General features: G+C 41.4%; 1 pseudogene; it reads right to left on the bottom strand.

The window, feature by feature from the left end:
- LOC102020426 overlaps nt 1-10245 on the bottom strand; it is a 21342-nt pseudogene that overhangs the window by 2035 nt on the left and 9062 nt on the right.

Below are 10245 nucleotides of genomic sequence, written 5' to 3'. Positions count from 1 at the left end.
TCCCTTCCTTCCTTCTTCCTTCCTTCCTTCCTTTCTCTATTTTTCTGCTTCTGAATTATCTTGGCCCCGCATTTTACACCTCTCATGTACCTAGTTTCATGGCTGGTGTGTGTTGTGAAGGCTTTCAGAGTGTTTCAGTCTCTGATTCTGAGGTAAGAATATTGGAAAGCAGTAACACGAAAGCTTGAAGGCTTTTCTAGGTATTTCAGCTGCCTCAATAACACCTGAATAGTTCGAATCTATTTAGCATATTGAGTAGGCTAACTCTGATATATACTGAGTTGTGAAATCCAGCAACACTACATTAAGCAATTTTTGTACGTTAAAAGAAAATCCTTTGTGCTGTTCAATAATCATTTTAGAACACACATTTGTACTTTCTTTATCTTTATTTGAAAATGCTCACGATCCTTAAGGAAATTGGAAATATTGAGAGAAGCACAACTGAAAAGAGCCCTAAACCCCACCCCACCACAAATACTGTTAATACTGGTATTTTCAGGTGGCTTTGTCAACCATTTTTCTCTTCCAAAATCAGGAGCTTTTGTTCAGTCCTGTGACTCTCTCAGAAGCACTGAGGCATCTTCTGCAGACAGCAGCCTGCTCACATCCAAAGGTGTGGGGACATGTGCTCTGTCTTCCTCATGATTTGTCTCAGGGAGAAACAATCACTGAAAGATGTGATCATGACTCAGATGACTAGATGAGACCCTGAGTCCTGTGGGTCATGAAACCCACCTGGCACAAAATGATACCGGGGCAGCTTCTCTGGTTTCTTCCGTGCTGTGGCTCTTGGTGAGGGAGGAGGGAGAGCTTGATTCTTGGGCTTCTCCGTGGTAGCTTAGGGCACATCTCTGGCATATTTCTTAGCAACTTCTGGGGTGAAGCTGGGAGTAGTGGCAGGAAAATCACCTACTCATTTTCTTTTTTTTTTAATTTTAAATGATTCCTTGATTGATCAATATTGCATGTCTCTGTTTTCCTGAGAATCCACTTTGAAGATATCAATATGTAATACAACATGTGTGGTTAATTTCCTACCACTTTGTTTGTAACTGTGTATTGTTTATATTGTTCTTTTGCTATTTTGTAAATGGTTGTCTGTTTGTTAATGTTTTCCTTCTTTTATTTTTAAAATATAAAAAGAGAAAAAAACTAACAAACTAACAACAATGAAGACACAAGCAAAACAATAAAAACAATACAGGATTTGAAAACAAAATGATAAGAATTAACAATGGTTATTATATTACATACTGTTATCTTCTGCAGAGTTGCTCAGATTACCAGAGGTAAGAGTGCAGGATTGACCAAACAATTAAAGACAATAATAAGTAATAAAAAAAAATAATTAGAGATGATACAGAGCTTCGAGTGTTACTTATAGTTTTTATATCACACAATCCTTACACTAATGCACTTTGGTTAGGGGCATATAAGTACTGAAATAAACTTTGCTTTGAAACCCTGTCCTCAGTCCCAGAACTTACCTTGGAGGGAGTCACTGTTATTAGTTGAAGACAACTATTCTGGATCTTATTTCCATCCCCGTATGTGTGTTCATGGTGCAGAAATGTATTTTTATGGGTTGTGTATTTTTAGAAAGCCATCAGCACCCATATGCAGTTTTATTTCTATTTGATTTTATTCATTTAGTGTTACACATTGGACTACTTTCTTTTCAGTTGATGTAGAGGTCTGCATCATTACGTTACATTATTGTACATAGTATTTCATAGTATGGGTTGTAACTGTATCTATTTTCTATTTAATGGTATGTAGCCCTTAGTTTTTAACTAATATAAATAGTGCTGCTGTGAACTCCCTTAAATGTGTGTGTTTCCTTCAACATCTGTGCAATTTTTTCTGTAGATAGGTTGGTGACTGAGTAGTAGAAGTGCAAGTTTGAAAAAATGCGCACTTTTACATTTAACAGATATTCCAAAATTGTTCAAGGGGAATGCCATGCCAATTGATGTTCCCTCCCCCAGAGTATCTCCTTTCCCATATCCTCCCTACACTTGATATGATCATGTGTTTATTTTTGTCTCCTGAGAAGAACGTGTCATCTTGTTCTGTCTGATTAACAGGAAGTGTGGGCACACGTCTACATGTTCATTAGCCAGAAAGCAGCTGTCCTTTAATTCTGCCTGGGAGGCAGCGTAAGATCACTCACACAGGCTCAGAACACAGGCGTGGAGGGACAGGGAGGGTACGTGGAAGGGGAGTAGGTTTTGAAGTAAGACTATAAATCAAGATGAAGCTCAAGGGTGATTGGATGTTGAAAAGCTTTGGCTTGTACGAACTCACATAGCGGGAACAGAGAGACCTGGAATAGGATTTAACAGCTGAAGGGAAACTGGGTGCCGGGATTCAAACCTCCTTTGCTCATAGGGTGGGGTACATTTCGGGGGAAAAGGGAAAGATAATGGAGGGTGGGGAGGGTGTGACAAAACTGTTATTCTCCATTCCATCTAAATCTTGGATTACTGCCCACTGAACTGTGAGGAGATGAGACATCATCTGCTATCTTCTCATCTTCTACACTACCCCTGGTAAGTTTCATTTCACTCCTGCTGGCCAAGTCCCAGGAGAGAGAAAGCTTGCTGCAGTAGCCATGGGCTGTGCTGCTGAAGAAGTGCTTGCTATGAGACAGCCAGCCAGGCTCCAAGGCACATTTAGTCCTTATGAGAGAAATGAGTTTTATTGAATCTATACGAGGTATGAACAGAAAATGTGCTAAATGGTTAAATTAAAAATATTACAGTATAAGACACATTGCACTGCCATTCATCCCCCTCAAAGTACTCTCCCTCACTTCAAGCACACTTGTCTCAACATGGCTGCCACTTTCTGAAACCTCTGTAAGTACACTTTCCTGAGTGAGAGGCTTTTGTCACAGTATTTTGGCTGCCTTGAACCCATTCAAAACATTTACTGTTCATGGTTGCTTTGATTTGGGGGAACAGCTAGAAGTTGTGTGGTCCCGTATGCAGTGAATAAGGTGGATGAACACACACCATAAATGTTTTTATTGGACAGAAATTGCCTTGAATATTTTGAGTTGATTCAGGACATCAAAGGAACCATAACAGCACAACGACAGATGCTCATGCAACAGGATTTCTAGAATTGTTTCAGAAAGTGACAAGTAGAATGGGACAGTTGTGGGTTTAGTAAGGGGGATATTTTGAGGAAGATTAATGACAATGTCATTTTTGCTATAATAATTTTTAAAATAAATCTGAGCATATACTGTACTTTTTGTTCACACCTCATAGTATATGCTGGATCAGTGTTAAGATGTCCACATGTGCCACTTCATTTAATATCTTTTTGGCAGATGATCATGGCCCTGTTTTACCCATATTTCCCAAGGCCAGGTAGCTCTCAGATACACATCCACATAATGTAGCTCTCATTGCATGCTCTTAGATCCTTCTTTATTTCACCTGCCTCCATTCTGGAATAAAAGGTTTTTTCATTTATTTTCCTATTGGGTTAAATAACCCTTAGTTATTGCAGGCTGATCAGGCCCTCAATCTCCCAAGCGCTGCAAAGGCTTAAATAAGTGAAACAATTGAAATGATTTTAGGGCTCAAGGAGGGTTTCACTCTCTTACACCTTCAATATTTTCTGAGTTTAGACAAAGATTTCCCTGGGCAGCCTGTTTTTATTTGGTTTTCAAGCAAAGGCGGGGGATACTCAAGAAAACACAGGAATCTTGCAGGACCTTGGGAGAATTTTCCCAAGTAATAGATTGTGTCGATCAGGGGAACTGCCTTATATCTTTAGGTTGGTATTTATTGTAGGATTGTGGAGTCTGCAGTTGCAGTCTCCCTGTAGCTATTTGGGGTTGAAGCCAAACTTCCTCAGCTGTGGCCTTATCTTGTCCTTTGAGGAGTCACAGCTTCACAGGCCAATTCAGGCCTCAGGGTGACCAGGGCCTCACAGAGGTTCACTTACTGATGCTTAGAGCAAATGTGAGATTCTGAATGCTTTTGCTGGTACTTTTTTAGGCAGCTCTGTAGAACTTGCAGTGAATGGGCTTATTGCTATGGGCAGACACACTTACTCCACCCCTGCCTCTCAGGTGGTTTGTTCTCTACCTGGCTGAATCTATTGAGGTTCTGTAATATAACTTAACCTTTAAAATCACACTGTGACTGAAAAAGAGCTGTGATCTAGTTTAGCATCCAAGGATGTTGAGATCCATGCTGTGTGTTTTATAAGGCAGCACCATGTACACTTTCAGTTCAGTGGTTTCTTCCAAATAAAAGGTGTTTGGTCTGCATTGAAAGGACCCCAGTTACTGGGGTGGCAGGTACATTCTCACGTCCACTCTCTGGCTGTATAGATGTGGAGCTCAGAGATGTAGTGACTCACTCAGGGTTATACAGCTGGCTGGAGGCAGGGCTGGGATGCACAACCAGGTTTTAGAGATTTAATCATGGGTCTGTGCACTGCTGGGATGGGAGGTGGGGTATGGACAAGTGCTGTTTGTGGAGTACTGGGAAACAGAGAGGATGGGAAGGGAATCCCAGAGGAGATCAGGAAGCTGAGAGAGGGCCTGTGTGAGGTGAACATAGAGCTGAGCCTGGAGCCAGCCAGTTTGTCCCCTGAAAAATTAGCCTTTGTTCCAAACTGGCCACCATTGTCTCTCAACAGAGCTTTACTGAGGCTGGAGTTTCAAATTTATTCTTTCTTTGGGGAAGGGGAGGTTTTCCGGTACTGGGAACCGAACTCACGACCTTGCGCTTGCCAGACAGGCACTGTGCCGCTGAGCTAAATCCCCAGCCCCTCAAATTTACTCTTAAAATATTAGGATTCACTATTGCATGTCTCTATCTGCTTTCTTGAGAAACCACTTTGAAGATATCAATATGTAATACAACAAGCATTGTTAATTTCCTACCACTTTGTTTGTAACTCTGTCCAAGGCAGCTGGCTGGCGAGGGTGAGGACAGAACCTTCCATTCGAGGAAATCAGGGCTGGACAAGAGCGAAGACACATTTTAAATGCTGTGAACTGTGGCCAGGAGGGCACAAGGGAGCAATGTGAGCTGTGCGGGCAGACGCCAAGAGAAGCACATAAAGAGAGAAAAGAGGAAAGGCCAGAGCAGTCAGACCTCGTGTACAAACACAGAAGATGGGGGACCCAAGACCTCGCACTTAGGTCGTCCTGCTTGTGAGCTCCAGGGCTGGCCACTGGCTGGAATCCCAGGGAGCTGAAATTAGAATCCTCCAAGCGTGGCCAAGAAATTGTGTGTGCAAGAGACTCGTTCGGGGGTTCTTTCGAAGCCAGCCCAGCTCTGGTGCTAAGCAGGCATTGGAACTGCTGTTGCAGTTCATTCTCCTCATTTACAGAGGAGGTAACTGAGGCCCAGAGGCCTTCAGAGGGTTCAAGAGCAGTGGGTACCAGACTGCGAGACTTCTACTTCCAGTCAGAGCCGTCTTCCCTTTTCCGCACTGTTTTGCAGAAGATAAAACGGAGCCCCATCAGAACCCGATGCTGTTCTGGAGCCCTGGTTGACCAAGGATATAAAGAGGTCGGAGGAAGAATCACCACTGTTAGTGCAGGTTCAGCAGAAGGCGCAGAGGAGAGCAGAGACTCAAAGCAGAGTCGGCTTTACTTACAGATGCCGTTGTTAGGAAGGTGGTGCTTTTAGCGCTATCACTTTCATGTTTCAACTTTATTTTTCAGGTTACAGAATATATGCATACTCTTGTAAAACAAAAAGTTAAAGCATGGTAAAAGAAAAGGTCATTCCCACTTCCTACTCCATGAGCAAAAGATAATTACTATATTGTTTTGAGTTAAATCCTTTCAGGTCATTTCTCCTAGTAGCATAGTAATATGCTGAGCGTGGTGGCACATGCCTGTAATCCCAGCACTTGGGAGGCTGAGGCAGAAGGATTGTTGTGAGTCTGAGACCAGCCTGGGCTACATAAGTGATTCAAGGCCAGCCTGAACTGCATAGTGAGACCCTGTCTCAAAAAGACAAAAAACAAAACAAAAAGGAAAAACCACGTAGTAATGCATGCTTTTTTCTTTATTATTTATTTATTTATTTATTTAGGCTTTTTAAAACAGGGTTTTGCATTGCAGTTCAGGCTGGCCTTGAGCTCGCTTTGCAGCCCAGGCTGATCTGGAACTCACAAGGATCCTCCTGCCTCAGCCTCCTGAGTGCTTGGATTACAGGTCTGTGCCAACACGCCTGGCTATGCTACATTTTCTAAACCAAAAATCCTTTTTTCTTTAAAAAAAAAAAAAATCACTCTATGTTTCTTTAAATACTCTTTAAAATTTGTTTGCACTCATTCCTTACCTTAAAGATAATATTAAAACTTTTTAAAGATGGCCTCACATCCTTGCAATTCTTTGTAATAAGGTGTCCAAAATTATAAAGTTAAAAAAGACATAGGAGATCATTTTGTGAAATACCAGCCTTCTCAAATAAAGAATCTGCACTCAGAGAATGAAAGTCAGGCCCAAGGTCTCATAGCAAGGAAGCCTGGGATAAATATTTAATGATGGGAGAGAGTGTCCAGAATGCCAGAAAAATGGAGGCTGGGTGGTACCAGTTGGCAGTACTTTAAAATCGGGGGCTAGGTGTTATCGGAATTCCATTTTTCAAAGTATCCATGATTGCCAAGGAGTCGAGAGACCAAATTACAAGCCAAACAGTTAACTTATTAGTTTACCATGAGACTTACCAAGAACTCCCAAGAGTTCTACATATTAGTATTTCTCCATGTGAATACATTCTCATCCTATAGGACAGTCTAATATTGATGCAGGCAGGGTTTATAAGGGAAAAAGATTTATTACAGGACATACAATTTATGGGATTATTTTATAATATTCACCAAAGAGTCAAATGCAGAAGAGTGCAGGAGATCTGTCCACACACTAGGCCTGGATCCCATTGTAATGTCCTGCAAGCGTCCAGCTGAAGACCTAGGGCCCATGGCAATGTCCTCCATGAGTCCAGCTAGAGGCCTAGAGCCTGTGACAATGTCTCGTGCAAGTCTATTAAAGATCTTCACTGGGAGGTTCCAAAGGCCAGTGGTAGAAGCTAGCAAGTTTGTGCTGTGAGATGAAGAATCTATGCTAGCAGGCTGATGTAGCTGCACTGGAGCCAGGAAGCAGCATTCAAGGTAAGGACCAGAGCTCCCCCAGAAAAACCACAGCCATTCTCAGTGATAGCAAGGACCTGAGCTCCTCTGATAATGAGAATGGCTGAATTCATATCAGGAAAACCAGCATGACAAGCTTCTCCAGGAGACTCCATAGCACACCACCTTCTTCTCGGTTCTTTTATGCTGCTTGCAGCAATCCTTAGGTGGGCCTTCCACACCCAGAACCATGCCGACTCAGTGTGGGTGTTACAAGCTGACCATTATATAATCCACACAAATATTAATTCAGAAGTTTAGGTGAATATGTGGGTTGAGGAGAAGGGTTAATGTAAGATTCTCTTGTGCTTATATTTTTATTAATCAGTTTTAACATAATGCACAAAAAAGCCATCTGGCAGTGGTGGTACACATCTGTAATCCCAGGATTTGGGAGGCTGAGACAGGAGGATCATTGTGAGTTCGAGACTAGCCTGGGCTACAAAGTGAGTTCAAGTCTACCCTGAACTGCATAGTGACATCCTGTCTCAAAAAGACAGGAAAAAAAAAATCCAAATATATAAAAAACTTTAAAATGAAGTCAGGCTTCCCTTGATCTCTTTTATTCAAGCCCAAAGGCATTGTTCTCTTGAAAAAGTATTAGTGACCAGGGTTTCTGTATGAGTTTATTATTGCAGCTATAATAAATTATCACAAGCCTAGTGGTCTAAAACAAAATAAATGCACTATCTATGGTTCTGGAGGTCAGAATTTCTAAAATCAAGGTGTTAGCTGGGCTATATTCCCTCTGGAAGTTCTAGGGCAGAATATTTCCTTAACGTTTCCAGTTTCTGGAGGCCATGGACATCGCTTGGCTCATGACCCCTTCCTCCATCATCAAAGTCAACAATGTGGCTCTCTTAGTAACTTTCCTTGTTGTCGAGACAAAATACTTCACATTCTAAAGGAGAAAAGATTTATTTTGTTCACAGTTTGTAGAGGTTTCAGTCCATAGTTGGCTGGCTCCAAGGCAGGGTGACATGGCTGAGAGGCATAGAAGAGGAGAAACAGTCCACAGTGTGTCAGGGTAGGCAGGAGGCAGCAAAACAGTGAAGTAGTGAAGCAAAAGCAACAGCAGCAAGAAACGGCAATAGCTCTTTTCTGTCTCTTATACACCATCCAGACAGATCATTCTGATGAACTGTAGCACTGGTGATGCTTCAAGAACTTGCCCAAGTCCATGTTCAGGAACTAGTGGGTTGGGTTAGGTGATTGTAAGGTTTTTTTAAAATCTGAAATATAGCCCATCATAGAGTCCGATCATAGTATGCACTTACTATAACTTAGCTATTTTGTCCATAAGATCAGAAAGCACAACTAGACTATGGCCAAGTACTTTAGTGACAGGTATAATAGATGTGAAAATCAGTTCTTTCTTGGGGCTGGGGATGTGGCTCTCAGTGGTAAAATTCTTTCCTTGCATGCAGAAGGCCCTGGTTCAATCATCAATACCACAAAAAAAAAAAAAAAGATTCTTCCAGCTTTGCAAATTCAATCATTTTGCTCCATCTTCGAGAATCTCAAGTTTTTCATCCATATGGTGAAGGTAATTCCAGTGCCTATTTAATAAAGTTGTGAAAATTTAAGCATGATGTATAAAAAGTGCTCAGCACAGCACTTGGTCCATATGTGTCACTTAAATATGAGTTGCTAATATTACAATTATTAACTTCACCTCTGTAATGTTTTGATCCTCTAGCAATTGGTAGCTACCATTTCTCATATGATTAGTGAGCAAATGAAGCATGGTGGGAACAGATGATCACCCACAGGTAGTTTCATCAGGTCACACCGGATGTTATAGTGCACCACTTTTTATGTTAAAGAACTTAGCAGCACAGACTCGGGTGGGGTTGGGGCACATCTCATCCCTGTGGTCCAGTGCCCTTCACAGCAGCACCCCTGAGTCAGCATTTACTGTGTGTCACATAGGCGGGCAGATAGCGGGTGGGGAGTTCACTTCCCCACAGGGCAGTGCGTTCCTTTGTTCTTGCCTGAATCATGAACAGAAGTCGCCTTCCCTTTCATTTTTGATTATTAGTTATTTCCTCCTAGAGCAAGTAAATGGGACCATCTCTTACATCAGAGGACACTGGTATATTACCTAGGTATATATGAGAATCTCTGAGCCTTTCAAGAGTCTATCTGAGAAAATAGCTCAATAAACAAACAAACAAAAGGTAATGGCTTCAAATAGATATTTATTTCAAAATTGAAAGTGATTTCATATTTAATGGATGGCTTATCTGTAACATATAACATTATGTCGATCACTGGTGAGTCAACTCTTATGCAGCTTTGTACACCTTCTGTTTAATGGAAATGCACTTACATTTAGTGTGTGTGATGTAAGATGGAGTAGAGTGTTAAAAAGGGAATCCCAAGGGCTGTGGATTTCCTTAACCCACACTGAATGTACAACAAATACAATATCTCTTCTTAATGAAGGAGATGGTACCTAGTTTGAATCCAGCTTTCTCAGGTAGTAGCTTTGTGGTCATGGTTAAAATACCTTTCTAAGACTTAATTTCTTCATCTGAAAGATGGGAGAAATACCTATCATCATGAGCATTAAATGCAATTGTGAGTAACAGCACTAAGCATGCTGTCTCCTGCATCATAAATGCATATAAATTGCACTTATATACCTCCACCCCAGCCATGTGAGGTTTTCCAGAGTAGCACTGCAACTTCATCTAGCTGTTCTACCACCTTGGCTGATGGCAAAATCTACATGAAGGAAGCTACGATAGTGCAACAGCGCTCATTTTACTGATCATTTTCAGTCAGTTGGGTTGTGTGGAGCACACCTGTACTCCCAGCACTCTGGAAGAGTGAAGTAGGAGGATCCGAAGCTGGAGCCCAGCCTGAGCAATTTAATGAGACCATGTCACAAATAAATAAATGAATAAATAAAATAAATAAATAAAAAGGACTGGGGGTATAGCTCATTGCAAAAACTCTAACTTCAATCCTCAGTACTCAGAAAGAAAGAAAGAAAGAAAGAAAGAAAGAAAGAAAGAAAGAAAGAAAGAAAGAAAGAAAGAAGAAAGAAAGAAAGAAAGA

This window comes from Chinchilla lanigera, unplaced genomic scaffold, assembly GCF_000276665.1.
Source record: "Chinchilla lanigera isolate Chin_1 unplaced genomic scaffold, ChiLan1.0 scaffold00007, whole genome shotgun sequence".
Taxonomy (NCBI): Eukaryota; Metazoa; Chordata; class Mammalia; order Rodentia; family Chinchillidae; genus Chinchilla; species Chinchilla lanigera.
The sequence above is the reverse complement of the archived record's forward strand: the minus strand, read 5'-3'. Positions and strand labels throughout refer to the sequence as shown.